The sequence below is a fragment of the Elephas maximus genome, chromosome X (genome assembly GCF_024166365.1).
Source record: "Elephas maximus indicus isolate mEleMax1 chromosome X, mEleMax1 primary haplotype, whole genome shotgun sequence".
Classification (NCBI taxonomy): domain Eukaryota; kingdom Metazoa; phylum Chordata; class Mammalia; order Proboscidea; family Elephantidae; genus Elephas; species Elephas maximus.
The window spans coordinates 87,257,393-87,268,014 of record NC_064846.1 but is presented as its reverse complement, the minus strand read 5'-3'; positions in this window follow the sequence as shown (position 1 = coordinate 87,268,014).

The window sequence follows — 10,622 nt, the reverse complement described above, 5'->3', positions numbered from 1 at the left end:
ATTTGACAAACTAACCAAGCTGCTTTTTTTTTTTTAATTTTTCAACACCAATTAGGAAGAGCACATTATTATTTATTTTTCTCAAAATAATTATATCCTCCTAAGTGTGCCTTATCAATGTACTTTCCTATATATGCATTGAAAATGTTATGCCCCTTTACTCCTGTGGGTAGGGATAGAACAGCATGTGGCTGCATTTAAACTGAGTACTCTAGTCAATATAAAATATTATTTGTGGCCTAGACTAATTACGTACTTGTCATAAAAGGCTTTGAGGGATTAAAATGCAGCAAATACACTTCATTTCCGTGTAGTCCAAAAGAGGAAAGTTGTAGGCTAACTTTAACTGCTAAAGTAAGTTATGATTTCTTTTTTTCAACAGCAGGTACCATATCAGATTATAATAAAATTTGTTCTGAGGGCTTATGTGGGAAAAGCTCAGTAATTGACAAGAGAAAGCATTTAACTGAAAAATCCAGAAAATTTTGGGGTTACTTTTTAATAACTATTTAAGAGAAGGCCTTAATTTTGCAGGTGCTCCAGAGTATGTAGATTCCATGCTTTATGTTTCAGGTAATTTTGCTATATATTATCCATTTAAACTGATAATACTGAACTACATTAATAATGGTGATTAATACAATGGGGAAAAAGTTTAAATGCTAGAAGCTACAAATTTACTGTAAACTATTTTTTTTTATTTTATATAATGTTTATAATCTGTCATTTCATATTTTTAATTAAAGAAGTAACCAAGAAAAAGCCTTCATGGAAACTTAGACCTGAAAGAGACCTCAAAGAGATCCAGCAAGCAGGCCCCTACTTCTGAGCAAATTACTCATCTGCAGAAAGATGCTAACAGAGCTAAAGCAAAATGAATACTTAGTGTCCTTACCATTGTACATTGAAGAATTTTTTTTTTTACTCCTTAATGGGAGAGCACAAAACTAGAGTAACTTGGTAAATTGATGCTGTGGTTATGGAATAAAACATGAAATGATATGAGATTCGATTAACCCTTAACCAGTTGCTGTGGAGTCAACTCCAACTCAAATACCGCATGTTTGTCGGAGTAGAATTGTGCTTCGTAGTGTTTTTAACGGCTGTGGTTTTGGAGGTAGATTGCCAGACCTTTCTTCCAAGACACCTCTGGGTAGACTCTAACCTCCCAATCTTTTGGTTAGCAGCCTAGTACCTTAATCATTTGCACCACTTAGGGACTCCAACCAATTAAGAGCCTTGTTTTAAAAATATACAAAAGTCAAAAGCCACCCTGCTTAGATAAGTTATGAAATAGTTGACAAATGAACATGTCCAAATGATACTGACTGGACCCCAGGTCTAATAATGAAAACCGCTATTTCCATACGTTTTGACCGTAAAATCCATGCCTTCCTTTCCCCCTCCTTTTTAAAGGGAAGCAGCTTACTTAATTTAGCTGACTAAATTTAAAAATCTGATACATATCCTCACCTGATTATTTGACTTACCCCTAATAAACCTAGAGCAAATAAACTTCTCATCAACTCTGTAAAATTTACGCACTGAGTCAGAATATAAATGAATGTTACTTCATCCTTGCACAATGGTAGCCAAGCTCAGATCTGAAGTTAGATTCCCTTGTCAGGAAGGTATTATTTTATGATCAGCTAGCCAGGCTGAAATCAAGGACTTAAAGTTTGAGCCTGAGCCTGCTTGCAGAACACATGTCTAAGTAGATAAATCCTATATTCATTACATTTTAATGACCAACGTATAACTTTAGATAACCAAACTTAGACCATCAAACTCTTTAATGAAACTAGTTCTTTTCACTGCACAGAGGGGCTAAACCCTCTAGGCATTACATTTATAAAGCCTATTACATATATATATCTACATATACATACATATGTATATAAAACTTAAGGAGCCCTGGTGGCACAGTGGTGACTAAGCCCTTGGCTGCTAACCAAAAGGTCGGCAGTTCAAACCCCCCAGCTGTTCCATGAGAGAAAGATGTGGCAGTCTGCTTCTCTAAAGATTACAGCCTTGGAAATCCTATGGGGCAGTAGCACTCCGTCCTCTAGGGTCGCTATCAGTCGGAATCCACTCAATGGCACACAACAACAAAACAACAATATATAACATCAGGTTATATAATTTTAGAGCCTTCAAACTCATTAATGTCATTTCTCCTATTTACTGTACTACAAAAATGAAGAGATTTATTTCCTTCGAAATATGAAGGTAGATGTTCATGATGTCTCACTGTTATTAGGCATGGGTTGTACATGTGGTCTGGGAATGAACATGATTTCATTATTCTTTTGTGGGGCTGAAGGGGGTCTGTGACACTGCGAAGAAATGAATGATTAGAATCAGCAATTGATTAGTTTTTGAATGATCAGAGTCTTATGTGTTGACAACTTGACAAGGTGCCAACAAGAAATAAAGACAAACATCTGCATTGGACATCATGGAAGATTTCCCTTTTATTCTCTCAACCATGTATAGTGTGAATCTTGGGGAAAATCATGTGCACATAAAGCAAGTAACGTGTATCTTTTAAGTGTTAATAGTGTAGTACCGAGTCAGAACATGACTGAAATAAATGTTTGTCTAAATATTCAACATACATTTTACAAAAGTTTACAAACGTTCCTATGAAAAATTTAGATGCCTTTAAACAATAGTTGTTTGTTCATGTCTACGTGAATACGTAATAGGCAGTTGTTATCTCCTTACTAAATCTCACTAACAAGTTATTTCCTTACGTGAATACAGTCGTTCTACATTCCACAGCGGATCGAAAATATCCGAGGGAAAAAAAGTTCCAAAAACAAAACTTGAATTTGCCATGTGCCAAGCACTGCACTAAATCCACCTGAATAAAGTGATGTGTAGGCATACCCTGCCGTAGCCTCCCACCATTTTATAGACCCTCAGTCTCTCTCCAGCACCCCTTGTTTGAGCATTGTTCTCTTCACCTCTCTTCAGTTCCCTATCTGTGTTGTGCGCATCCTTTGTTTCTGTGAAAAAGATAAGGCTCCTAAAAAGCAATTCAGTAGTCAAAGCAATCCCTCAAAGGCTAAGTGCGAGAGGGTTGAGGAGACAGAGAGGAAGGAGTTCAAAGCTAGTAAGGGATGGCTGGCTAGCTATGTAAAATGCTACAGCCTCAAAAACTTAAAGATCACAGAAGAATCGCATTGGCTGATGCTGAGGCAGCATCAGAGTTCTCAGAAGAGCTCTAGAAACTCATAGGAGAGAAAGGCTACCTTCCAGAGCAAGTCTTCAATTGCAATGAAACAACTATTTACATAGCATTTATGTTGTATTAGGTATTGTAAGTAATCTAGAGATGATTTGAAGTATACAGGAGGATAGGCCTAGGCTATGTGCAAATACTACACCATTTTATATAAAGACCTTGAATATTGGCAGCGGTCCTGGAACCAATAACCTACAGATTTCAAGGAACAACTGTATACAGCTTAATAAATTCCAGATGTCACACTGTAATACATGTAACCAGTAGACTTTTAGTTTAGTTTTTAGAGAACTTATAGTATGTCGCTTTTTCTCTCTCCCCTTCCTAAAAATGATGCTACAAAGAATACCTATTCATTCCACACTTACATTATTAATTATACATACTTATATGGAACATACTTACCAAAAAAAAATAAATAAAAAACAAACCCACTGCTGTTGAGTCGGTTCCAACTCATTGCAACCCTATAGAACATACTTAGAAATGTCTAATTGCTTGTACTGTACTTTGTGAATTGAGTTGACAGGGTGGAGGTGCAATGTTTTAGCTACAATTTAGAGGTATGTTGCCTTTGTGCTGAAAAATCCTCAATTAGCCAAAATAACAATAATATCCTGGTATACAGCTACAGTTTACCAATTGGTTTCATTGTAACTCAGCATGTTTATTGGAGCACTTTAAAACAAACCAAATGAATAGCTTAGGCATTAGTGGCAGTTGCTTTGATACAAATGCCTTGGTACACATTCAATCTTCTTAGGTTTGGTCTGCAATTAAATAATAATTTGTATTAAAACCGTGCAAATAAACATGGTTTGGATGACAACATAAAACAGAACAAATAGATACACAGAACATTTGAAACGTATCCAGTATTACAACTATTTACATGTGTGGGGCTGTACAACTTTTGACATGCTGTTTCAATAATATTTTAGAGGGAAAAGACTAGTATCATTTCCTTTCAAAGTTTCTTATGTTACTGTTTACAAATTTGTACTGCACATTAATATGTAAACATACATTATAGTGAGCAGATGTACAGAAAATAGTTACAGGACCATTCTACTTAGTTGAAATGCATACTGGTTTTATTTTTTAAAGTTCATAAAAGAGTTACAATATTTAAAATTAAATATAATAAAAATCCTTGAAATTATACTACAGTAAGTTATGTCATTAAACTTTTCTATAAATTACCATATTTTTATTATTGTTAACAGAATTTTGATTTTGGATTTAAGATTATAGACTTGTGCAAATGATGAAGTATAACCTAATATTTTATCTGTAGAAAATGGTATAAATAATTCAAAGTTTTACTAAAACAAAAAAAGAATACATTGGTTTGTAATAGATAAAAGTTGGTGTGTTTAAATTAATGATTTTAATTAAATACATAATTCAGTCTTCCATTTTTCATAGTCATTTCTTTGAAAATGTTGATGTTTTAGTATTTTACGTTCATTTAAATTTTGCCTGGCATTGAGTTTTCATGTTTCTTTTGCTACATAAAGATTTTGTGGCATTACCAATTATACCAATGTTTAATCATAATAGTTTTCTACTTCACAGAATGTTGTAAATTTTAGAAAAAATTGTTTTGTAGAAACACCAACAACAAAAACAAAATTATCTTCTGAAAAGACATGGTTTCTCAGTAAGACCCAAGTTGAAGCAGCAAGGTTATTCAGTGTTGTACCTACACAGACATTGTATTTGGCTTTCTTTAATAAAATTCATGTAAAAGCTGAACACTTAGTATTTAACTCCAACACAAATAGCTATGTTTTGCAAAACCTAGGTTGAATCCTTTTAAAAACCATGATGCTAGGCAGGAAAAGAATTGTTTGTCAAAAATATCATCTCTTTGTAACCTGTTACCATGATTCTTTTCTGTAGTTGTAACATTCCTGAGATGGGGGTGGGGATGGAGTGTCACATTTCAAAAAGGCTCTGTGAGCTATATAGCACTGCACATAGGAGATCTGAATAAACAAATCCAGTCTTGGCACTCAAATGTTGTAGCCAAATTCAGCAGTCCCTTAGGTGTGATGAAGAATCAGGGTATTTGCCCTGAGTCCTTGGCTAGTCAAGATATAGGGCCTCCCAGTCGGCAGTGGGATGACTTCCCCGGCTGAAGCTAAAACAGGCCTGATGATAACACACATTCAGCCTGATTTCTCCTGCATTATTAAGGCAAAGTAGTATCACTTTCTCCTTATTCAAAATCTCTCAATTGACAGTTTCTTCCTTTTTTTTTTTGCAACAAAATACTTCAGACACAAAAATGTAGAAAGTAAAATAATCAATACCCATGTGTTCACTACCAAGCTAAATAAGCAAAACATTTCAAATACTACTGACTGACACCCTCCTTGTACTCCTTACAACTCCATTCTTATCAGCTACCCCAGAGGGAAGGAGCCCTGGTGACACAGTGGTTAAAGTGCTCAGCTGCTAACCAAATGGTTAGCAGTTCAAACTCATCAGCCTTTCTGCAGGAGAAAGATGTGGCAGTCTGCTTCTTTAAAGATTACAGCCTTGGAAACTCTATGGGGCAGTTCTGTTCTACCTTATCCTATAGGGTCCTTATGAGTCAGAATTGACTGGACAGCAATAGGTTTTTTTGGTTTACCCCAGAGGGAACTATTATCCTGAATTTGGTATTTATTGCTCCCCTACATTTTCTTATCAGTTGAATATATAGGTATGCATTTATACATAATATATATGGTAATCTTCTTTTGCCATTACAGAATCATTCTACTTAGTTGAAATGTATACTGGTTTTATTTTTTAAGGTTCCTAAAAGAGTTACAGAATTTAAAATCGAATATAATAAAAACCCTTGACATTATACTACAGTAAGTTGTGAGGGTGAGAATGGTTTTACACAACTCAAGGAATGTAATCAATGTCACTGAACTGTATTATAGAAATTGTTGAATTGGTGTATGTTCTGCTCTGTACATTCTCAACAGCAAAAATAAAAAAGTTCTTTATACATTTTCTAGATAATAGTCATTTGTTGGATTTGTAGTTTGAAAATATTTTTTTCTTAGTGTACAGCTTGTCATTTCATGTTCTCCATAGAGGATTTCCAGAGGAAACTTTAAATTTATGAGGTTAAATTATAATTTTTTTCTTTTATGAATTGTGTTTTTGCTATCTAGTCTAAGAAATCTTTGCTTAGTCCTAGATCTCAAAGAATTTTTCCTATTTTTTTCTAAAAGCTTTATACTTTTACATTTTGCATTTATATTTGTGATCCAATTTGCATTAATTTTGGAGTAGAGTATGAGGTTTAGATTGAGATTCTTTTTTTTTTTTGAGAAAGGGGAACTGTGGATGTTCAAATGTCAAACCCTTAAATGTTTTAGCACAATTTGTTGAATTCATTTCTCCACTGCTCTATTGAATATTGAACATTGAATTGTTTTGCACCTTTGTAAAAAATCAGTTGAGCCCATTTGCTTGGGTCTATTCTGGATTCTCTATTTGTTCCCTTTAACTATGTTTCTATCACTCCATCAATAACACCTCTATTTGTTCCCTTTAACTATGTTTCTATCACTCCATCAATAACACCCTGTCTTGGTTATGGCAGCTATATATTAATTCATAACATCAGGTAGAGTGATTTCTCCCACTTTATAGTTTTTCAAAATGGTTTTAGCTATTTCTTTGCCTTTCTATATAAATTTTAGAATGAGTTTTACTATGGTATCTGAAAAAAATTGCTGAGATTAGGTAGAAATTGCATTCAACCTATAGACCAAAGTGGAGATTTGACATTTTTAATATGCTGAGTCCTACAATCTATGAACATGGTATATCTATCCATTTATTTAGGTCTTTTTATATTTCTTTCATCAGTATTTTGTAATTTCAGCATACAAATCCTGTATATGTCTTGTTAGATTGTACCAAAATATTTTATTTTCTTTGAAGCAATTGAAAATGATACTGTGTTTTTTATAGCGGTTTCTATACGTTCCTTGTTAGTACAGTGAAATGTGATTGATTTTTACGTGTTGATGTTGTATCCTGCAAATTTGCTGAGCTCACTTATTGGTTTAAGGAGGGTTTTTGCTGTGGTTTAATTTTTTTTTTTTTTTTGGTAGATTCTACATAGACTACCATGTCATCTGTAAATAGAGTTTTATTTCTTCCTTTCCAATATCTATTCCTTTTATTTTATTTTCTTGCCTCATTGCACTGGCTAGGACTTCCAGTACTATATTGAATAAGAACGGTGAGCATAAATGCCTTTGCCTTGTTCCTGATCTTAGAGTTTTTCACCAATAAGTGTGATATTGTCTGTAGGGTTTTTATAGGTGCTCTTTATCAAGTTTTTTGGCGCCCTGGTGGCACATTGGTTAAGAACACGGCTGCTAACCAAAAGTTTGGCAGTTCAAATCCACCAGCCACTCCTCAAAAACTCTATGGGGCAGTTCTATTCTGTCCTATAGGGTCACTATGAGATGGAATCAACTCAACAGCAATGGGTTTGGGTTTGTTTTGTTTTTGTTTTCTTTATCAAGTTGAGAGGTTCCCCTCTATTCCTATTTTTCTGAGAATTTTTTTTTTAATTGAGAGTAAGTGTTGGGTTTTGGGAAATAATTTTTCTGCATCAATTGATAGAATCGTGTGATTTTTCTTCACTCTCAGTCCCTCCCCCCCATCCAAACATGTGACAAACACTACTCTACATTCTGTATCTATGAATTTGCATATTCTGGATATTTCAATAAATGGAGTCATATAATATGTTGTTTTTGTAATTGCCTTCTTTCAATAAGCATAATGTTTTCAATGTTCATTTATATTGTAGGAAGTGTCAATCCTTCATTTTTTTAATGGATGAATAATATTGCATCATATGGCTATACCACATTTATTTATCCATTCATATCTTGGCAGACATTTAAGTTTTTTTCCACTTTTTGGCTATTATTAACAATGCTGCTGTGAACATTCATGTACATACATGATGGGTTGTTTTTTGTTTTTTTCAAGGTTACCTATGAGCAGGGAGAAAAGGGTGGGGATAACATAAAGTAAAAAGTCCCAAACCTCACTGTTCCTCCTGTTCTGATTGTTGAAAATTTTGGGCCATTTTCCAGAATTAGGCAAAATTAATTTTGAGAATTCTTTGCCAGTTGTCTTGTTGCTTTTACGAAAGATTGGATTTTGGGTGGTCTTACTCCACCATTTGTTTTTTACTCCACCATTATAGAGTTGCTTCTCATTATTAATCTTTCCAATTTCAAATCCAATTTCTATATGGTTATATGATTATTCAGGCTATCCATTTAATCTTGGTTAAGTTTTTCATTTCTTTTTTTTTGTATTTTGTCATTTTTGGAGGAATTGGTTCATATCTTCTAAGTTGTTGAATTTGAGTGCGAAATCATTTGTAGTATCCATTGTTATCTTTTTAATGGCTGCAGGATCTGTACTGATATCCCTAATACTAGTGATTTGTCTTCTCTCTTTTTATCTATGCCAGTCTTCCTAGAGGTTTATCTATCTTTCTTGATATTTTTCAAAGAACCAAAACTTGCTTTTATTGTTTTTCTCTAAAGTTTTTCTACTGTGTTTCATTAATTTTTGCTTTTGCCTTTATTATTTTCCTCCTTTTGCTTGCTTTGAATTTATTTTGCTCTTCTTTTCTAGTTTCTTGATATTGGAGCTTAGATGATTAGTCCGAAGTGTTTCTTCATTTCTAATGTTAGCATTTAGTGCTATAAATTTCCCTCTTAGCACTGGTTTAGCTGCATCCCACATATTTTAGTATACTGAATTTTTACTTTCATTCAGTTCTATGTATTTTTTTTCTTTCCTTTGAGATTTCCTCTATGACTCATGGATTGAACAGACATAGATATATTTCACTTCTCTAGGTGATCCAACAAATCCATTTCCAAAAGTCTTTTCCAGAAGATATTTATATACATATATTTATACATCCATTGCTGATGAGTTGATTCCAACTCATAGTGGCCCTACACGACAGAGTAGAACTGCCCCTTAGGGTTTCCAAGGAGCAGTTGGTGGATTTGAACTACCAACCTTTTGGTTAGCAGCCTAGCTCTTAACAACTGTGCCACCAGAGCTCCAAAAATATATATATGCATGTTTGTGTGTGTATATATATATACACACACACATATATATATACATACGTGTGTATGTATAATATACATACATATATGTGTGTATATATGTACATACATATGCATGTGTGTGTATATATATGTTGCGACATGTCATTTTCAAGAAGTGTGATTTTCTAACTCAAGTTTATCATAGCCATAGGGAAAGTTGAGAGCAATATTTTCATATTACATGCACTCACAGTTTACAGTTGCTGTCCCATCAATTTTGACTCATGGCAACCCCATATGTGTCAGAGTAGAACCTATCTTCTATAGGGTTTTCAATGGATAATTTTTTTTTGGAAGTAGATCACCAGACCTTTTCTGAGGCACCTCTGGGTGGAGTCAAACCTTCAAACTTTTGGTTAGCAAGAAAATGTGTTAACTGTTTGTATTACCCAGGGAGGGACTCCATTTATTTATTTGTTTACGCACTTACTTATTATATACAGGTCTTCCATAAAAGTCCAGTAAATCTTCCCAAAGCGTGATGTGCACTTAATTTTGGTAGAATATGATACATTATTCTACCATTTCTCTCTTCCAATATTGAGGTCTGGTAGAACAAAGACCAGCCGCCAGATGGCTGATGGCTACTAACTGCTTCATCCACGGTTGTCAGGGGCTCTTCTTACCATCCTCCTACTAAAGACTTTGTCCATCATTGTTGAGATAGATTGGTGTCTCATCCAGCTGGGACACAATGTTCACCCCAGTTCCCCAGATCTATGCAATTTGGTGGGAATAGTTCCATTCCACCTACCTCTCAACCAGCTAGAATGGGACTAGACTGAGAGGGCCAGTGGGGTCTGCCATCAGAAAGGGTCACTGTTGTCTTGGGTTCTGGGCAAGGCAGGTGAATGATAGAAATGAAGGGAAGCAAAGCCTCCATATAACAGGGTGTCTGGCCTGCTTCAGGGACCCCCAGCTTACCAGTGGGCCTGGGGCCAGTAGGTCTCTGGGTTGTTGCCTGTGCTTTTCTCATCAATATCTGTCAGAATTCAATGTCGTCATTTTTTTCTGTACCCAGCACAGAACCTATCACATGGTGCTCAATCAATGCTTGTTAAATACATTAATAAATGAGTGAATGAAAAACAAAGTGAAAGACACACAGTATGATTCATACTGGATCCAGTCTCTGCTAGGAACAGACCTTGGTAGAAAGCTATCCAAGATTCAGGGACAATATTTTTTCATTCTTT